The sequence below is a fragment of the Aplysia californica genome, unplaced genomic scaffold (assembly GCF_000002075.1).
Source record: "Aplysia californica isolate F4 #8 unplaced genomic scaffold, AplCal3.0 scaffold00064, whole genome shotgun sequence".
Classification (NCBI taxonomy): Eukaryota; Metazoa; Mollusca; class Gastropoda; order Aplysiida; family Aplysiidae; genus Aplysia; species Aplysia californica.
In genome coordinates this window covers 1,512,690-1,531,276 of record NW_004797334.1, presented here as the reverse complement: position 1 = coordinate 1,531,276, position 18,587 = coordinate 1,512,690, and positions in this window count along the sequence as shown.

Sequence of the window (18,587 nt, the reverse complement as noted above, 5' to 3'; positions counted from 1 at the left end):
TTCTAGTGCGAATATCTCTTTGAAGCTTTCAGTATTTCTCAAAAAATCTTTTGGACAGACTGCTGTGCAAAGCGTACAGATCAGATTAACGAGTACATTTCCTCTTTGGAGAGTGGTGGCACAGAGTTTCCCACGTCGTATGGATACGATGGTAAAACATGATGTACGGACAGGCTTAAGTAAGGAAATGCACAACAGAAATTGAATTACTCTCATATAATGATTAACGTATAAAACAATAATATGCAAACAAACTTTCCTTAACATTTCACTATGAAAACTGGGCATGACTCTTACAGAATGATACTATGAGTCATCTTACACACTAAAAATAATGACTTCCATTTCTTTTATAAAAATTAGCAGAATGTTTGTGCGAGCCTCACCAAAACTATAGAGTGAAGTGTTTGGCTCGTGGGCTCTGATCTTCTCATCCTTGGTGTACAGTTTCCTGGGTTATTGTTTATAACATCTACAATCCTATTTTGGTCGCTTATAAACACATGCCAGCTATCCTAAAATATGCTGTTTGGAGAAAATCCAAGGTAAACTTTTTGCCCTTGTACAGTTTTTTTTTAAAAGACAAGGATAGTTTTCTCTATAACCAAACAAATATAAACATTAATGAAACCAGACTTCTTCTATAGGTAGAACAATACCCACGTTTGGTGTAGGTCAAGATTTCTGGAAAGTCCCAAAATCTGAGAAAGCCCGCTTGTCCTTAAAAGCGACTATTTGTGCATTCATTATTTATCTATGTTGGTTGTGGTTTTCTCCTCGGAGTCAATAATATAATTCCATCTACTCTGGCATAAGTTCAGTTTCCTGTCGGATGTATTCATCGTTTTCTGAACGTAAGGTAAACTTTATTTGGTAAGTACATAATGCATTCTAAAAGCCTTGGTGTCGACGTCATCATGGTTAATGGTTGTTTGTGTGTGTGTGTGTGTGTGTGGGAGGGGGGGGGGTGGGGCGGGTGGCACTAAGTCCAAAAGGGAACCAGTTCAATTATCACCTCGAACGTCAGATGTCTCTGTTGTTGGAAAAGAAGATAAAGGTATTTCAGCTTCTAACTTCAGGTCTAATCCTCTCCCTTATTTACTGAAAACTGCCAATTACTGAGAATTACTTTTTCAAATATAGTGTGGTTGTGGAGGGATATAAGCATAATAAATGTGCTTCATCGTAGTGAAATCCGACGCTCGGCAATATAATGGCATTAAAGAAATAACGCTTTTTTCTCCTATTGGGCAATTTTTATCATTTTGCTTTGCTTGGCTCAACAGCTTTTAGGTCCATTTTAGACCCATTTATTTCTGTCTTGTTTTGGTAAGTGGTTTTCGGCGCTTGTAACTGCATAGGGTCATTTAAGCACGCGGGATACATTCAACATTTTCAGTGTGGGAGGATTTTTAAATTTTGTTCCGCGTGGAGGCAGAAACCTACTCTAATCAACTTTAGGGGCACCAAGGAACGAAACTACTGAGATATTTCGCCCTTGTCCGAAAAGGCTAGGTGGTAGATCTTTCCAGCCATAAGATTAGGGGTGTGGCTGAAAGACAGCAGTAAAACCCATTTCTGTGTAGATTTTAAAGTAAAATGTTGCTTAGAGGCACACACAAAAAAAATGAAAATTTGCAATTTCCGAGGACACTCAAGCTTTGGAAGTCTGTAAATTTTTGCTTGCATAGTCTCACTATTTTACCTCTAACACCAGACAACCCCCACTTTCTTTAATAGCAAATATGTCGACTTCAATTCAAGATAAAATATATGTTTTCATTAAAAAATGCGAAATTAATGAACAAGCTATAAGGTGATATCAATAAGTCCACTTGCCCCCCCCCCCCCCAAAAAAAAAAAAAAAAATATATAAATGAAAAGTTAAACAAATTTAAAAGATTTTTTAAAAATTAACGAGAACATTATTTCAATGCGTCGTGACACAAATGGAAAAACCGAGAGATTGGGAATTAGCCGCCTACCATCGACAAATTCCCACAGGAAGAAAACCATCTTGGAAATGGAATGTTGCTGCCATCCTGCAGCCATGAGACAGGCATGAGTATCACCAAGCATACTCGCACGTGGTCGCATTGCACGTGAGGGAGATAATATGACCTACTTATGGCAGATACCACGTAATGTACTGTTCACATTTCTATTCATCAGTATAAGGGTCTTGAACATCTAGCTCTCACTGGCAAAATTGAAGGCAAACCAGGCAGGGGTAGGCCCTGAACAATCTACTTGGGGACCTAAACAAATAGGTAACAGGGAAAGATCAGGGAAACGTACCTTTTTTTAAGAGCATCCGAGCAAAGGAATGAATGGAGAACCATGATCGCCGATGTCTGTCGCAGATCTGGCACTGGATGATGACGATTCATCAGTATACCACACAGATAAATTTCAACTCTAGTGCGGTCAAAAATTCTAGGCGCAACATATCCTCAGATATCTTTTTCACGGGTAAATCAATGTCACCCATAGTTTGCACAACAGTTTGCATCAGTTTGTCTAAACTTAATCATATTTTCCCACAACAGTTGAAGCTAGATTTAAAAAACTTTTCTAAATAAATTAACTTAAAATACTACAAATACTACACAATTTTTCATGCGGATTGTTTACAGCACTTCCCTCTTCTCACACAAATTTTGCATATGCCTATGGGTTACGTCATAACTCACCAATGACACTTTTTAGTGGTAAAACTTGTTACAAGAGATTACTTTTTTGTGAACACATTTTTGCATAAGGAGTTCTCAAAACATGCGTCCAATAAAGATAATCCCACGATTAGAAAAAAATGACAGACTTGCTTTTAAAAGCGATATCGTCCCAGCTGTAAACCTTTTAAAATCAGTAGAAACAACCCACTAGGATTTTTTTAAAAGTATTTATTAAGGAATTTTCTAGAAAAGAGCGTACAGGTCTTTACAAAAGTATTGATATGTCAAGAAAAATTGATACAAGTCACATTGCAAAAGTTGGAGAGTTCATGCTCGATAGTTAAGGAGATATTTGACAATAAGTTGCGCCACGAATTTTTGACTGCACTATAATAACATGTGTTTTCAATATTCTCATTAGGTAGTTTTAAGGGCGAATCACAGAGACTAAATGATATCAGATTATCTAAGATAGGGCCACTTTTATGTATTGTCACAATTATATTCATTTTCTCTAGCATGAGTTTATTCATAGAAGAATCACACGACAGGCCTCCGGTTTTAGAGTCGGTTTTAACAAAATCTTATCAAGTGAAAGGAAAACCAGGGCAAGTAAACTCATCTTACTATCATAATTAAAGAACAAGCTCGGCTCCCTTTCGATGAAAATTGTCATCTCTATAATTGTCTCCTTTCACCTCCTTTCCTGCTTCTATCAATGTTCTGTCGTCTGCTTTCGTCTCCATTTTCTGCCCCCACCTCCTCACCTCTTTTGCCCCTTCATCTGGGCTGGGCTCCTGACTCTTTCTGCAGCCTTTCTATTGTTTCTCCTTCTTTCTGCTGTCTTTCAGCCAAACCCCTGATCTTCAGGTAGGAAAGATCTACACCTTGCCTTCTCGAACAAGGGTGAAAAATCTCGGAGGCTACGGGTGCAATGTGTGCACATAAAAGATCCCTTTGTGGTCTAAAATCGATAAGAGTAGGCTTCAGCCGCCACCCGGGAAAAGTTCAAAATTTCCTACCACCTGAAAATGATTAATGTGTCCCGCGCACTCATAATATGATTTTATACAGTTGCGTGCGCCGTAAAACACTCACCAATTTTATTATTTTAAATAGTAAAGCACAGCCACCATTCTCTTCGATTTCTCGATTAGAAGTGGCAGTCTTGGACAACGTCTATTGTATGAACAGAGAGTCCACGTCAGTGAGCGCAGTTGGTAAAGGTTCTTAATACCTCTTTTTTACTCAAAGCCCTATTTTGTCCGCCAGGGGGATGTAGAACTCTATAGATCTACAAACTTTAATTTTTTTAATGTCTTCTTTTTGATACATAGGATGTCAAACTCCCCGTCCATATCCTCTACTAAGTAGGCTGGTCTTTGTCCTTCTGATATTTGCCCGACCCCCCCCCCCACACACTACCCCAAGTGAAAGCGAATCAGGTACGCAATTATTTCAGTGTGGAAGACGATACAAAAGGTCATTAGCGACCAGTGTCAGTCAGTTGTGGAAATGTTTAGTTGGAATGTCTACCTCTGTGTGTGTGTGTGTGTGTGAGTGTGTGTGCGAGTGTGTGTGTGTGTGTGTGTGTGTGTGTGTGTGTGTGTGTGTGTGTGTGTGTGTGTGTGTGTGTGTGTGCATGTACGTATGTGTGTGTGTATGTGTCTGTGTGTGTGTATGTCTGTATGTTTGTGTGTATGTGTGTGAGAGAGAAAGAGGGAGAGAGAGAGAGAGAGAGTGTGTGTGTGTGTGTGTGTGTGTGTGTGTGTGTGAGAGAGAGAGAGAGAGAGAGAGAGAGAGAGAGAGAGAGAAAGAGAGAGAGAGTTTGTTTGTGTGTTTCTGTGTTTCTGTGCGTGTATGTGTGTGTATGTGTATGTGCATGTGGGTATGTGTATGTGTGCGTGTATGTATGTGTGTGTGTGTGTGTGTTTGTGAGTATCACTGCTTCCCTTCCTAATTTTGAAACATTGTCGCTGTCAAATTCATCCATAAACGTAAACCTCTTAAATTAAATGTCAAAAGACGTTCGTAATCAACAATGAACAGTATGCCTAACATTCAAAACGGTTTCACGGCCACAGAAATAGCCTCCTCACCCCTCTCGGGCCACTCCATAAGCAGTCACAAGCTTTGATTAAGTAAGCTTAAGGTGAGGCTGGAAGAGTCCACCAATATACTTGAAGGGAACATGTGCATAGCAGTCTAAGCTGTTTCATTGTCACATATACCCTGTTCACCCCTTTGGGGTCACAGTTAAAATCAATCTCAAGCCCTGATTATGTAAGCTAACTAACACCGGTCGAGTCTACCTCACAAATGTGAGGGGAACTAACTCCTAACAATCTCTTCACTGTTGCAATTACTTGCTTTTTTTCCTCGACTTTTTGCCGTCCTATAATCAGATCGTGACCTCGATTATGACACCAGCTCCTGGCCGCGGAAGGCTAACAAAAACAGCCAAATGTAAAATTTAAAAAATGATCATTGTCATATTCTACCAAAGAGTTAGACTCACTGGTAGATCTATAACATATAGATCTAGTACTGACGTCTCTGCTTCTTTGCTTTGTGTTTATGTATTCACATCTAAAGTTAAATTTAATTTTAGTTGGAACTGATATTTAATAAGATACTTTCCCGATTATTTTGGCGGTTGAACATACAATATGAATTCCGGATTTGTTTTCATTCACAACTCAGAGTCGCCGCCTCGAGTAAGATTCTTGTGTCATATCTACAGGCCATATCTGGTCCCGTTTCACTTTGATTACCCTGTCAAACAAGTCAGCCTTCGCCCCTGTGTGTGTGTGTGTGTGTGTGTGTGTGTGTGTGTGTGTGTGTGTGTGTGTGTGTGTGTGTGTGTGTGTTTGAATGTGTTTCTAGGGAAACTGGGGGGGGGGGGGTGGATTTCATTAAGAGGAGGATACCATCAGGGTCACCTAGTGCCATGTATTTGACCACTGTTAGACTTTCTACTTTGTCTGCCTCTGGCCATCAGACCTATAACTTTCCTTCTATAGTTCGGTCAAAATTTCGTGGTGCAACTTATCCACAAATATCTCTATTACGGGTGAACCAATGTCACTCATACTTTGCACAGCAGTTTGAATCAATTGTGAGGCAGCGTGGTGGAATCAGGCTCTCGTCAAATTTTGGGCATGTAGAGTTATTGGTATCATCATAAAGCTTGTTCACCTGTCTTTATTTGGATGAAAAAAATATTCATTTATCTTGAATACAAGTCAAGATATTTGCGGAAAAAAGAGGTAGGGGTCACCTGTTTTTAGAGGTAAAATTAGTGAGAAAATGTCCACCAAAGATTAGTTATTTCCTTAGCTTAAGAGTCCGTGGCAACTAAAAATGTACATTTTTGTGCCTTTTATCAACGCTTTTCACACAGAAATGAGTTCTTTAATGGACATAAAAGGTGCTGAGTCAAAAAACAAAAAATTGATAAAAATTCACAAACCTGCGGAAAAATGCAATTTACTTCACTTTGATCATTTTGACGAGAGCCTGATTCCACCACGCTGCCTCACAATTTGCCAAAACTTAATCATAATTTCCCACAACAATTGAGGCCCGATTAAATACCTTTTCTTCATACACTTATATAAAATACTATAAATCTCCACCACGCGGAAAAAGTGATTGTTCACAGCACTTCCCACTTCTCTCGCACACATTTATTATGGCCTACGTCACAGCTCGCCAATGACACTTTTTATATGCAAAACTTCTTACAAAAATGTTTTTATAATGAACACATCTTTTTGCACTAAAGGTTCCATAAGCATAAGTTCAATAAGCACACTATTGCGATTAGAAAAAAATGACTGACTTGCTTTTAAAAGCGAATTTCCCCGGCTGTAAACTTTTAAATATCTGTAGAAACCATCGACTGGGATTTTTTCTTAGTATTTATTACAGAATTTTCAAGAATACAATGTGCAGGAGTTTAAAAAAAAATATATTCACCTGTTAAGACAAATTGATATAAGTCACTGTGTAAAAGTTGGAAAATCTAAGTTCGATAGGTAAGGAGTTATTTCGCAATAAGTTGCGCCACGTATTTTTGACCGCATTATAGCCGCGAATTGCACAGTACTGCTGGCCTCTTGCTTAATACATGTTTTACTAATTATTCTGCACCATCTGACCTTTCAGAATTTGAACTTTTTAATCAGATTTGTATAAACGCCAGTTTGCTTAAGTGGGTCAAATCCTTATTATTATGCTACAAACAAGGAACGGCTCAAGTTGGATACATTTTGCCAGCGGTAACGTTGTTTTAGCGCTTACTTATGTGATTGACTGGAAGAGGGAGTATTTCGTTTTCAATGAGAAAAATAATGATGATTTTATAGATACAACGGACCGAGCATTTGATTCAGTATGAAAACAAACTATTGCGTCTATTATATTTATCTTATGTCACTCGATGATAAGTTTATCATAACATGTGTACCTGTTATCCTCATGATCCAGTGCCTGATCTGTGACAGACATCTGCGGTCATGGTTCTCCTTTTATTCCTTAGCTCGGATGCTTAAAAAAAACAAAATCCTGTGTTCCATTTGTCCATTTGTTTAGGTTCCCTAAGTTGTTTGCTCTGGGTCTACCCCTGCTTCGCTCTCTTCCTTCCTTTTTGCCAGTGAGAGCTAGATGTTCAAGATTGTTATGTCTATTTATGTGTAAAAAGCTGCAGTTATGGTCGTTTCCTGATTGTTTTTAATAGTGAGCATCCAACATGGGCTTCATTACACACTACCTATTTTGATTTCTTTTCCCTTCACCATTATTATTCTCAGCAGTCTCCTGATAAACCACATTTCTGTTGCTTCTATTTTATTTCCGCTGTCTTTAATGATTGTCCAAGATTCACAGCCATAGGAAGGGTTGACCATACATAGCATTTCCGAACTTTCATTTTGGTAGTCATTGAGATGTTTCTATTTTTCAGGTCTGGGCTCATTTTATTGAAACTAGCCTTAGCCGTTACAAATCTCCCTTTTATTTCTGTGAAACATTTGGCATCAGATGTTATAATATATCCTATATATTTAAAATGTTGGACTTGTTTGATCTTTTCACCTTTGCTAATGAGATTTCAAATAGGATATGTTGCTTTTTATAATTATTACTATGCATTGTCTTCTTTACATTCAAAAGTTATCCGTTACGTTCCCTTTCCGTTACAGCAGTATCTAGAAGCTATTGAAGGTCCTTTTCTGAGTCTGCAATTAAAACTGTGTCATTGGCATAATATCTGATGTTATTAACATTTTCGCCATTCACTTTAATACCTGGCCATTCTTCTATGTTTCTTAGGATTGTTTCACTGTACATGCTAAAAAGGTCTGGTGAATAAAACATCCTTGCCTCAACCTTCTTTTAATCTGCCTATATTCCCTGTATTCTACAATAATACGTAGATAAGCGTTTTGTTCTCAGTACAAATTCCTGATATTTCTTAGATTCTTTCCATTTATATCTAGACTTTTCAGTGTTTTAAATAGCTCATTATGTCTAACTGTATAGAACGCCTTTGAATAAACTATGAAGCATAAATACAGATCTTTATATTGTGCTTCAGTACACCTTTCTATTAACATTGTTAAGGTGAATATAGCATTTCTGGTGCCTTTGTCAAGAACAAAGCCGAGTTGTGTTTTAGATATCTCTGGTCTTACACTTTTTCTCAACCGTCCCATTATTACTTGCAGCAATAATTTTGTAAAATGACCCATAAGGCGAATTGTTCTATGCAAATCACACTCAGCGGCACCTGGTGTTTTAGGTAAAGCAATAAAAACTGACTTCAAAATATTATCTTCTGATATCTCACCGCTGTCATGAATGGAATTTAAGAGCTTTATTATTTCAGTGCCTAGTTCTTCAAGCGCGACAGTCACTTCAACTGAGATATTATCTGGCCCTACGGCTTTTCCTTGTTTCATTTTCCTAATGGCAGCTCGTACTTCTGATTTCAGTATTGGTGGTCCATTTACTTCATTCTTTATTGCCAGTTTTTCGCCTCTATTTTCTTTGAAAAGTTCTTCTATGTATTCGGACCCACTGTTTGATAAATCCATTTTGTTCATTAAAATATCTCCTCCTTTTGATCTCGTGCACCCTGTATTTGAGCATCCTTTTATCAAACTTACTTCTTTGATTTTGAAAAGCATATTGTATTTGCTGTCTTTGTTTTAGTTAGAACCTAGTTATTAAGGGACCCCGCGGGGCGGGCATCATCAGCTCCCCTTGCAGGGGATTTCATTGTCTTGTTTATCTCTCATTGTGATCAGGGTCTCAGTTAAAACCTTTTTAGTTTTTTCCCTTAATCCAGAGGGAGCACACTTGTACACCACCGCTCAATGAAGCTTACGTTCCGAGTGCAGAAGGGTCAAGATATTTTACAGAGTCGGCGTTAACAGTTTGATGTTACTGATTCAGTAACTGATGCTGCAGTTCAAATTCCACACCATCCCCCCCCCCAACAACCCAATCATTTGTTCTAATAATAGTAATACATCAATTAATTATATCTGTCAAACGAATTTACATGTACATGTAAACCTCGAAAAATGCCAAGTCACGTTTTCACCTTAGACATCGCAAAGTTGTCGTCGCTATGGAAACTGAGTTTGTTTCATTTTTCGTATGCACCCCCACCCCTCTCCCCCACTCCACACACACAGCTGAGCTAAAATACAGTGAAGGAAAGATAAAATAATCCTTTCCAGAAAATACAGCATAAAAATGTTACTCTTATCTCCTTAGGAAACTTGATTTAAATGAAACACATGAACGATTTTGGTGGAAACATTTATTTCCCTTTCTTCTGATGAATGTGACCTTGCAGGTTCTTAGATTTTAAATAGTTTTTAAAACGACTTTGTTTTTCTATTGGAAGGTTGTTCCGTGTTTTTTCTTCAGTATGCTTATGGTTTTTATACGTTTTTTTGAGACTTCCATCTTCATCATAAATAGGCGTCTCTTGATTAATAGGTTCTTTTTCTTCTTCTTCGCTAATTTTGGAGTGTGGTTTTTGCCTGGTCCTGCTGTTCACCCGAGGCCTACAAGCTTATTTTTTAGAAGGGGGGGAGGGGTTAGTAAGAGTCCTACGCCACTTGCAACACAATGCGGTCATATAAGTGCCGAAGATTAGATATGTTACAAGAGGGTAACAAACAGAAAAAAGAAGGAGGAGAGATCAGGACGATATATGTTTTATAATAAAGAAGAAGCAAACCACAACAGAGCACCCGCCAACCACCCACCTACAAACTTTGCTCTGTGCTTTGTTTGATCATTTTTTTCTTCTTCTAAACGAATGTAAGGTCCCATTGTCCAGCCACTGTTTGCTACAACAAAAGATGTCTGCCTGACACGTTGAGATGATGGAGTAACCTAGGCTACTTCAAACAACTCTTGCTGATTTGTTGAACTTAATTAAGTGCACACAATGTTTTTCCATCTATATAACTTTTAACAAAATGCATCTTTCTTTTGGAACGGCAGCTCTATGGTTTCGTAGCTTTTTTTTAAAGTGTCCCTAACGAAAAATCTTTGTGTTGTTTACTTGGTTTGGGAATGCCCTCTCCTGAGTACACGGGCATCTGTTGTGCACTAGTTCCTGGTCCACTCCTCCCGCTGAGTAGAAGTAACCTAGCTCTGTGAACCAAAGGTCGATGAGCGATGATTCGTGTTTTGCGGAAACATGCGAACTGCTTTCAAAATGTCAAGCAGCGTGGTGAAATCAGACGCTCGTCAAAATAATTAAAATCGAAGAAAAAGGCACTTTTGCTACTGTTTGGTAATTTTTACCAGCATGTTGTTTTTCGGCTCAAAATATAAAAGCACATTGCTTTGTAAATTTTACTGAAAGACGTAGACTAATGACACAAAATACATACATTTTCAGTTTTCAATGACTCTGAAGCTACAGAAGTTACCAAACTTTGGCTGCCATTTTCTCGCTTTTATAACCTCTGAAAACAGGCTACCCCACCTCCTTTAATCGCAATTATCTTCGACTTCTATTCAAGATAGATGTGTAATTTTTTTCACAGAAAGAAATGCAAATATATATGTGAGGCAGCTTGGTGGAATCAGGCGCTCTTCAATTTTTGAGCATGTAGAGTTATTGGTATCATCTTGAAGCTTGTTCACTTGTCTTTATATGGATGAAGAAAAATATCCATTTATTTTGAATACAAGTCGAGATATTTGCGATTAAAGGAGGTGGGGGTCACGTCCTGTCTTCAGAGGTAAAATTAGTGAGAAAATGGCCGCCAAAGATTAGTTATGTCCTTAGCTTAAAAGCCCGTGGTAACTGAGAATTTACATTTTGAGTGCCTTTAATCAACGTTTTTCAGAAACATCCGCACATAATTGAGTTCTTTAAAGGGCATGAAAGGTGTTGAGAAAAAAAAAGAGCCCAAAAATTGATAAAAATTCACAAACCTGAGGAAAAATGCAAGTTTCTTCACTTAGATTATTTTGACGAGAGCCTGATTCCACCACGCTGCCTCACATATACGCTTTCCGATGATACCAATAACGCCACATGTCCAAAAATTGACGAGAGCCTGATTCCACCACAATGCCTCACAAATAGAAAAGAGACTAAGGAGGTCATTTGTGGCTAATCGACTCTACATAAGTAAACTTGGTAAATTGACCCTTTCACCATTCCGAGCCTTCAATTAAAAATATGTCAGCAGTATTATTCGGCTAAAGACATTAGCTCTGTGCTAGCCTAGCGTAGACAACCTTCATTGTTATACCCAGACAGGAGCGATTGGCGCTTATATGACCTTATGCAGCTGCAAGCGCCGTAAAACCTCTACTAAAACAAACAAAAATAAAACAAAACACGAACGACATCAGAATAACACGGACCTAGTTCAGTTACTCGTACATTCGTTTTTGAGATATTTGAATTCAAACTTTTCGCTGTTTTAAAAAGCACTGTTTCATTTGGCTTTAGCTAACCAGTTTATGGATAACAGTTCCAACTTGCATGTTATATTTAAACGATGTAGATAGAGAAGGGGAAGAACCCAGACAGTGTAATAACAGACACCGTTTCTCCAGTTAGAACTACCGTGTTATTTAGGGATCCCTCAGGGCGCGCATCGTTAGTTACTGTTAAAGGTAGGGGATTTTATCGCCCTGTTTATCTCTCTTCTTGATCAGGGTTTGAGCTAGCTAAAACTTTCTCTTTTTTTGCCCCTGGTCCCATTGGAGCACTACTGTTCACTACTACACAATGAAGCTTACGTTCCGAGTGCTGTTAGGTTAAGACAACTGTACACTACCACAGCAGGGAAAATATTTGCAAGGGTTATCCTCAGCAGACTAATAACCATCTCAGAAAAGATCCTACCAGAGGCTCAGTGTGGCTTTAGGCAAGGCGGAAGCACTGTAGACATGATCTTTGTCATGAGACAAATTCAGGAAAAATGCACAGAACAGAATGTGCCTTTTTTACTCAGTCTTTATTGACCTTACCAAGACTTTCGACACGGTCAACAGAGAAGCCCTGTGAAATGTCTTGGAACGGATTGGCTGCCCTCCCAAGTTCCTAAAGATCATCCAGCTCTTCCACACAGGCATGAGAGGGCAAGTCCTTGCAAGCGGCAACATGACCGACGAATTCAAAATTACTAATGGAGTCAAACAGGGCTGTGTCCTGGCCCCAGTCCTCTTCAATATCTTCTTCACCACAATGCTTTCCCACGACTGCAAGGATCTTGACAAGGGAATATACCAAAATTATCGACTGGATGGCTGTGTGGATGGACATTGATTCAAGAATCAACAAAGCCAGCCAAGTTCTCGGTAGACTGAAAAATAAGGTACTAAAACAGCACAATGTCCGGCTGTCAATAAAAAATTAAAGTGTACAAAACTGTTGTGCTCTCCTCCCTCCTCTACGGTTTGGAGACCTGGACACTCTACAGGAAGCACATCAACAAATTAGAGCAGTTCCATCAAAGGGCTCTCCGCAGCATACTCGGCATCCGGTGGCAAGACCGCATTACCAATATTGAGGTCCTCAACCGATCAAGCTCACAAAGCATAGAAAGCATGCTCCTCGAAGCCCAACTGAGATGTGTCGGCCATGTCATCCCCATGGAAGACCACCAAATGCCCAAACAGCTGCTGTACGCCAACTCGTAAGTGGCAAAAGAAATTTCGGGAGGCCAAAAATGTGGTTCAAAGACATTATAAAGGAAAACCTTCAACTCGCACAGGTAAACCCCAAAGAACTCAAAAGAACTGCCACCGAAAAAAACGCTTGACGCAGGGCCCTCCGTATTGCCAGCAGAAACAGTGATACAAACTACAGGGAGAGGCTGACTACCAGAAGAGAGAGGAGACATAAGCCAACCACCACAACCACGACATTCCAGTGTCCCCACTGCAAAAGACATTGTACATCCAAGATCGGATTGCACAGCCACATACGAGTCCACAGATGAGCTGCAGGACTCATCGTCATCTTCGGCAACGAAGGACTACCTGCACTACCACACGATGAAGCTTAGGTTCCGAGTGCTGTTAGGTCAAGACAACTGTACACTACCACAGGATAAAGATTACTTTCCGAGTGCTGTTAGGTCAAGACAACTGTACACTACCACACGATAAAGATTACATTCCCAGTGCAGTTAGGTCAAGACAACTGTACACTACCACACGATAAAGATTACATTCCCAGTGCAGTTTGGCCAAGACAGCACTCGCTGTGCCATGTACTCGGGTCCTTAGGGCTGCTGTTAAAAGCTTACCTCTGATGATGTGTTTCAGGGAGAGGATAATTGCTACTATTTCCTGGTTTGTTAGAAAACGTTAACGCCACAGAGTGCCTTTGCGTTAACCACCAAAATTTGGGTTCCTGGGCCCATCATCAGGAGCTACAATTTTCGGGAAAGGGTTCTTTTTTTCTTTTTAAAATGTTTTTGGTGGGGCTTTTTTTGCCTTCCGATCTGCCTAAGGTCATATGAGCGCGTGGGACACATTAAACTTTTTTCAGTTGGTAGGAAATTTTGAATTTTGTCCGGGTAGTGGCCGAAAGCTACTCTTATCCCTTTTAGACCACCAAGGGATCTCTACCGTGCACAACTTGCACACGGTCCCTCCGAGATTTTTCGCCCTTGTCCGAGAAGGCTAGGTGTAGATATTTCCTACCAGAAGATCAGGGGTGTGGCTGAAAGGCATCGGTAAGAATGATCCAAGGAGTAGTAGTAGAAAGGCTGCAGAAAGAGTCAGGAGCCAAGATGAGGGGGCAAAGGAGGTGAGGGGTGGGGCCAGAAAGAGGTGACGAAAGCAGACGACAGAACATTGCCAGAGAGCAGGAAAGGAGGCGAAAGGAGAACATTCTAGAGAAGAACATTTATCGGTCGCTACCCGGATTCGAACCGACGACCTTTGAATGAGAGGTCAACGCCTTAACCTCTAGGCCTCGAAAGCCCCCATTTCTAATATTCTAATACACGTATGCCATAGCTGATCACTTTAGAGCGACATGTCTTTGTTAACGTTTCTTCGTTTTAAAACACAATGTTGATGACAACCCACTCTGACACCCTTTTGACTAAATGCTTTCATTTTCTAAATTTGCCAGTATCTTTCTTTCCCCCGAAAAAATATCAGGCATAACCAGCATCTATAAAGTAATATATACCGAGTTGCAAAAGTTCTGTCACACCCATTATATTACGATAATTTTCGATATAGAATAAGAATTTTAGTCAAATTTAAAAGTATGACTTGTGGAACTTATGAGACTTCTTGTGCAAGAGCAGACCCAAAAAAATCATAAACCGGAAGTAGAACGGGGACAAAGTGTTGGTATTGATTTACCTCGGTCTGTGTTGAAATCAACGCTTCCTACACACAAAATTTGCTTTGAATCACATAGACAATGTGTAAACACACCTTACACACTATAAAATCCCGTACGTTTTAACGGTTGGGTACCCTTTTCTCCTGTTTTCAAAATTTAAAAAATGATACATTCAGAAAATTAAGGGGCTGTGGGTATGATAAATTCTTTAATAGCGCTTTCTGCTTTTGCAAGACACGTAAATGTTTGCAGAGGAATAATCTAACCCTTGAACAAACGTTTTAACACCACTAGAACTGACCAAGACAAGCCGAGACGTAGCCAACCAAGGGCGACATCTCGACATCAGAATTGGGTTATTGTCAACACCCATGTTCAAAACCCAGTCCAACTTAGTGCAGAGAGTGCTAGGTATTTCGGACTGTCTTGAAACATCATAATTGGACATTTTTAAAATCGTGGATTACGTGATTATCGCCTTTTATATGGAACCATTCTAACCCTGTTTCATGGAAGAAATCGCCAAATTTTGGCACAACAATATTGTCCATAAAACTAAAGACGTTGGTAAAGTGTTCTTTTCAACAATGGTTAAGGTTTTTAATTCGTCGCATTGATGCAAGAGAAAAAGCGTTTAAAAGAAGAGAATAGAAATTTCACAAATCTAACGTCCCCCAAGAGGCCCAAAGGTGGCTGAAATGTGATGGTAGGGGGTGGAATCTCTGCTTTTTATCGTATACATTTAGTTACTTTTCAAAGCAATCTCAAATAACGACGTTATTGTGACGAAATTCTTCGTCACGGTAACTACGCTATATGGCACTGATGATGGAATCTGCTAACAAGACAACGCCCGACCACAAATGGCTCCTATCAATGAATACTTCTTCCAAACATATCAAATCGTTGTTCTGGACTGGCCAGCAAGATCCACAAGCCATAACCTAACAGAACATCTGTAAGATGACCTTGACTGCAGGATTAGAAACAGGCCGCACTTAGTACAAACTGGTCAGGAGCTGAAGGCTGCACTTCACAAGGAATGGCAGGGGATTCTTCAGACAACCATAAGGACTTCAATTCAATCATTGAACAGATGTTTTGTATCAGTAATTCAAGCTAGAAGAGGCCACACGCCATACTGGGCAAACTTTGATTTGGATTTTGCAAGAGTCAGTGTGAATAAAATTATCCCCCTTGAATAAGGAAAGACATTTGTCCATTCTTTTTATGTCATGCTGGCATAAAATGAATAAAGATCGCGCGTATCAAATTTCTCTTGGCTATGTTGAATAGTAAATGAGTTATTGTACTTTTAAGGTGTATGTGACAGAACTTTTGCAACTCGGTATAATATGTGACGCATGCTGACAAATTAATGAGTTGCTTCTCGCTTTCGAAACCTTTGGAAACAGATATGTCCTGCTTATAGGTGAAGCTTTTACAATCTATAAGTATAAAATAATAAAAGGAATGTTATACTTTAAGGATATGGCATCAATAGAAAATCTACAAATATTACCCTAGTGTCGATTTTTTGGCCAATGTCTCCATTAGTGAATTGTGACAAGTAACTCATTTTGTCAGCACGCCTCACATATTATCTAGCTTTGATCAATAGTTTACACACACATATATACTTTTTTTTTGGGGGGATAGTTTTTTTCTGATCACTGAAATACAATTGCAGGTAGGCTATAGGATAAGGCATATTGCACTTTGTTAAAAGAATTTTCTGTAAACTAAAAATAATTATAAATATTTTTCTGACTTACCATCGCAATACCTCAGAGGAGCTAAACTGTTGCAGCACACAATTACTGGCTTACCGCTTTCATTCATACATTTTGTCAGTTCTGAATGTACGTTTTTTATTCCCGAATGAAGAGAGAAAACTGTGACGGACTTTAAAAAAAACAACCCAAAAACAAAACAATAACAAATAACAAAGCACAAAATTGTTCCAAGTTTATTCTCAATAATGAATTGTGCACTGACGCTTTGTCGTAGCTTAACAAGCAGGCACACGGTAGAAAAACAACATGTCTCGGGCAGAGGCAGTAGGAAGAAGACATTGAAAAATCAACAAAAACTGATAATAAATTGGTCACTTTTAAGCTAAAGGGGGCTATCCTGAAAAATGCTGTTTTGAGAAAATCGAGGGTAACGTTTTTGTCCCTTGTTCAGTTCCTTTAAAAGACAAGGAAGTTTTCTGTATAACCAAACAAATATACACACCAATGGAACCAAACTTCTCTTATTGGTAGGGCAATGCCCACTTTTGGCGTTGGTCAAGATTTCTGGAAACCCCCGAAATCTGGGTTAGCCCTCTTGTCCTTAAAAGCTACCAATTATTATCACCAGTACATGTGAGCACTCAAAACTCGTTTTCGCATGCAGTAGTTACATTAAATTAATTAATAGTCAATAAATTGTGCACCAGGCCCTGACAGAAACAGAACAATAATGTATTAATACCACGATTCATGTTTCATGATAATTTATACAGCAATGAAACATGAAGATTTATTCTGAATTTGTTAAAAGAGGAGCATTTGCAGGAAGGTAATTCATCTTGTACTACCCACGAGCTCAAGTGTTAGGTGTCTATGTAAACAGGAATGGTACGTGTTAATTTGGTACATGTACGAGTAGATCGTAAACTGGAAATAATTAGTGAATGCAATCAGTCAGATGGCGCTAGTCAGGAACGCACAGGGAATTGTTTGATATAACGGACAACACTGATCCCCAAACGCTTCTTCATAACCCCAAACAATCTCTAGTGCTGATCAAATTATTGTAACCTTGCCTTGTGGTAGTTCAATAAAAAGATTCACGGCGCTTGCAATTACGTAAAGTCATAATGAGTAAAGTAAAGTTTTTCCAGCTTCCGATCTGGACATTGAGGATTGCCTTGTTAGTGAGACAACTTCCTGGGCCCTAGGCATATTGTGGTAGGGTGGCCAGTTCCTTTCTACGCCGCCTTTACTTCCCCAACTCGAAGTCAGGTACCCATTACTGCTGGGTGAGCAGGACGGGGCGAAAAGAATCCGTGTCCGAACCGAGGCTCGAACCCAGACTTTTCGCTCCGAAGACGAGTGCACTAACCTCTCCGCCACCTCACCCTCTCATAATGAGTATCTTATCAAATGTGATTGGAGTTGTTATGTCTGATAATAGTCTTGCAATAATCACAATGTTCAGAATATCTTTTTCCCTTGTTCACCTGAGGTTAGGGAGTATTTACCTTTCCTACATTGGCCCATGTCGTATTTTTCAGTCAGGAAATAGCCATACTGTAGTTAACGCATAAAGAGCGTGTCAAAAAGCTAAACAAAATTCATAAGTCTTAGTAGACTGGAAATGACGATATAATATTATTGTGCAGCGATAGTACAGGTATTTGTGTCAACTTTCAAAAACACTAATCGTATTACATAACCTGTCAATGATTCCAAGGAAAGTTATTTAAACCAAGTTCTGAATGTATCGATGCGTTTTCAAATAAATGTTCAGTTTACTTCTTAAAAATGAGATAACCGCAATATATAACAAAAGCGGCAGGTAAACCTTTTTCTTCTTCATCTCATTTTGTCAGCTCATCTCACAAATGTTTTTCCTATTCTGTACAAGAAGTCTTTGAAGAGCGATGCTAGGGGTATTCATATTGGAAATTGTGAAGATGGTTAAAAAAAAGCCCAGGCAGTTCAATTTTAGTTCCATAACAAATATATTTTGGTGGTGTTTGAAATTGCTTTGTTATGAAGAAAATAATCGGAAGCCTAGTAACTCTCTAAAGAAATAGGCCACGGACACTCTTTTGTTGCTAATGTTGTTGCATTTTTAAAGGTTGGTGGCGAGTTATTCACGGCCGAGTGAAATCCGATAATCTATGTAAAGTAATTGCGGGGAAATCTTAATTTATTATAACTGCTGTTTTTGTGGGGGGTTTTTTTGGGGGGGGGTTATTAGGCTCCATTGTCGTCTATCGCTTTCTCTTTTTTTCCTTTCCTCATCTCCCGTCCTCCGCGTTTCTTCGTCACCCC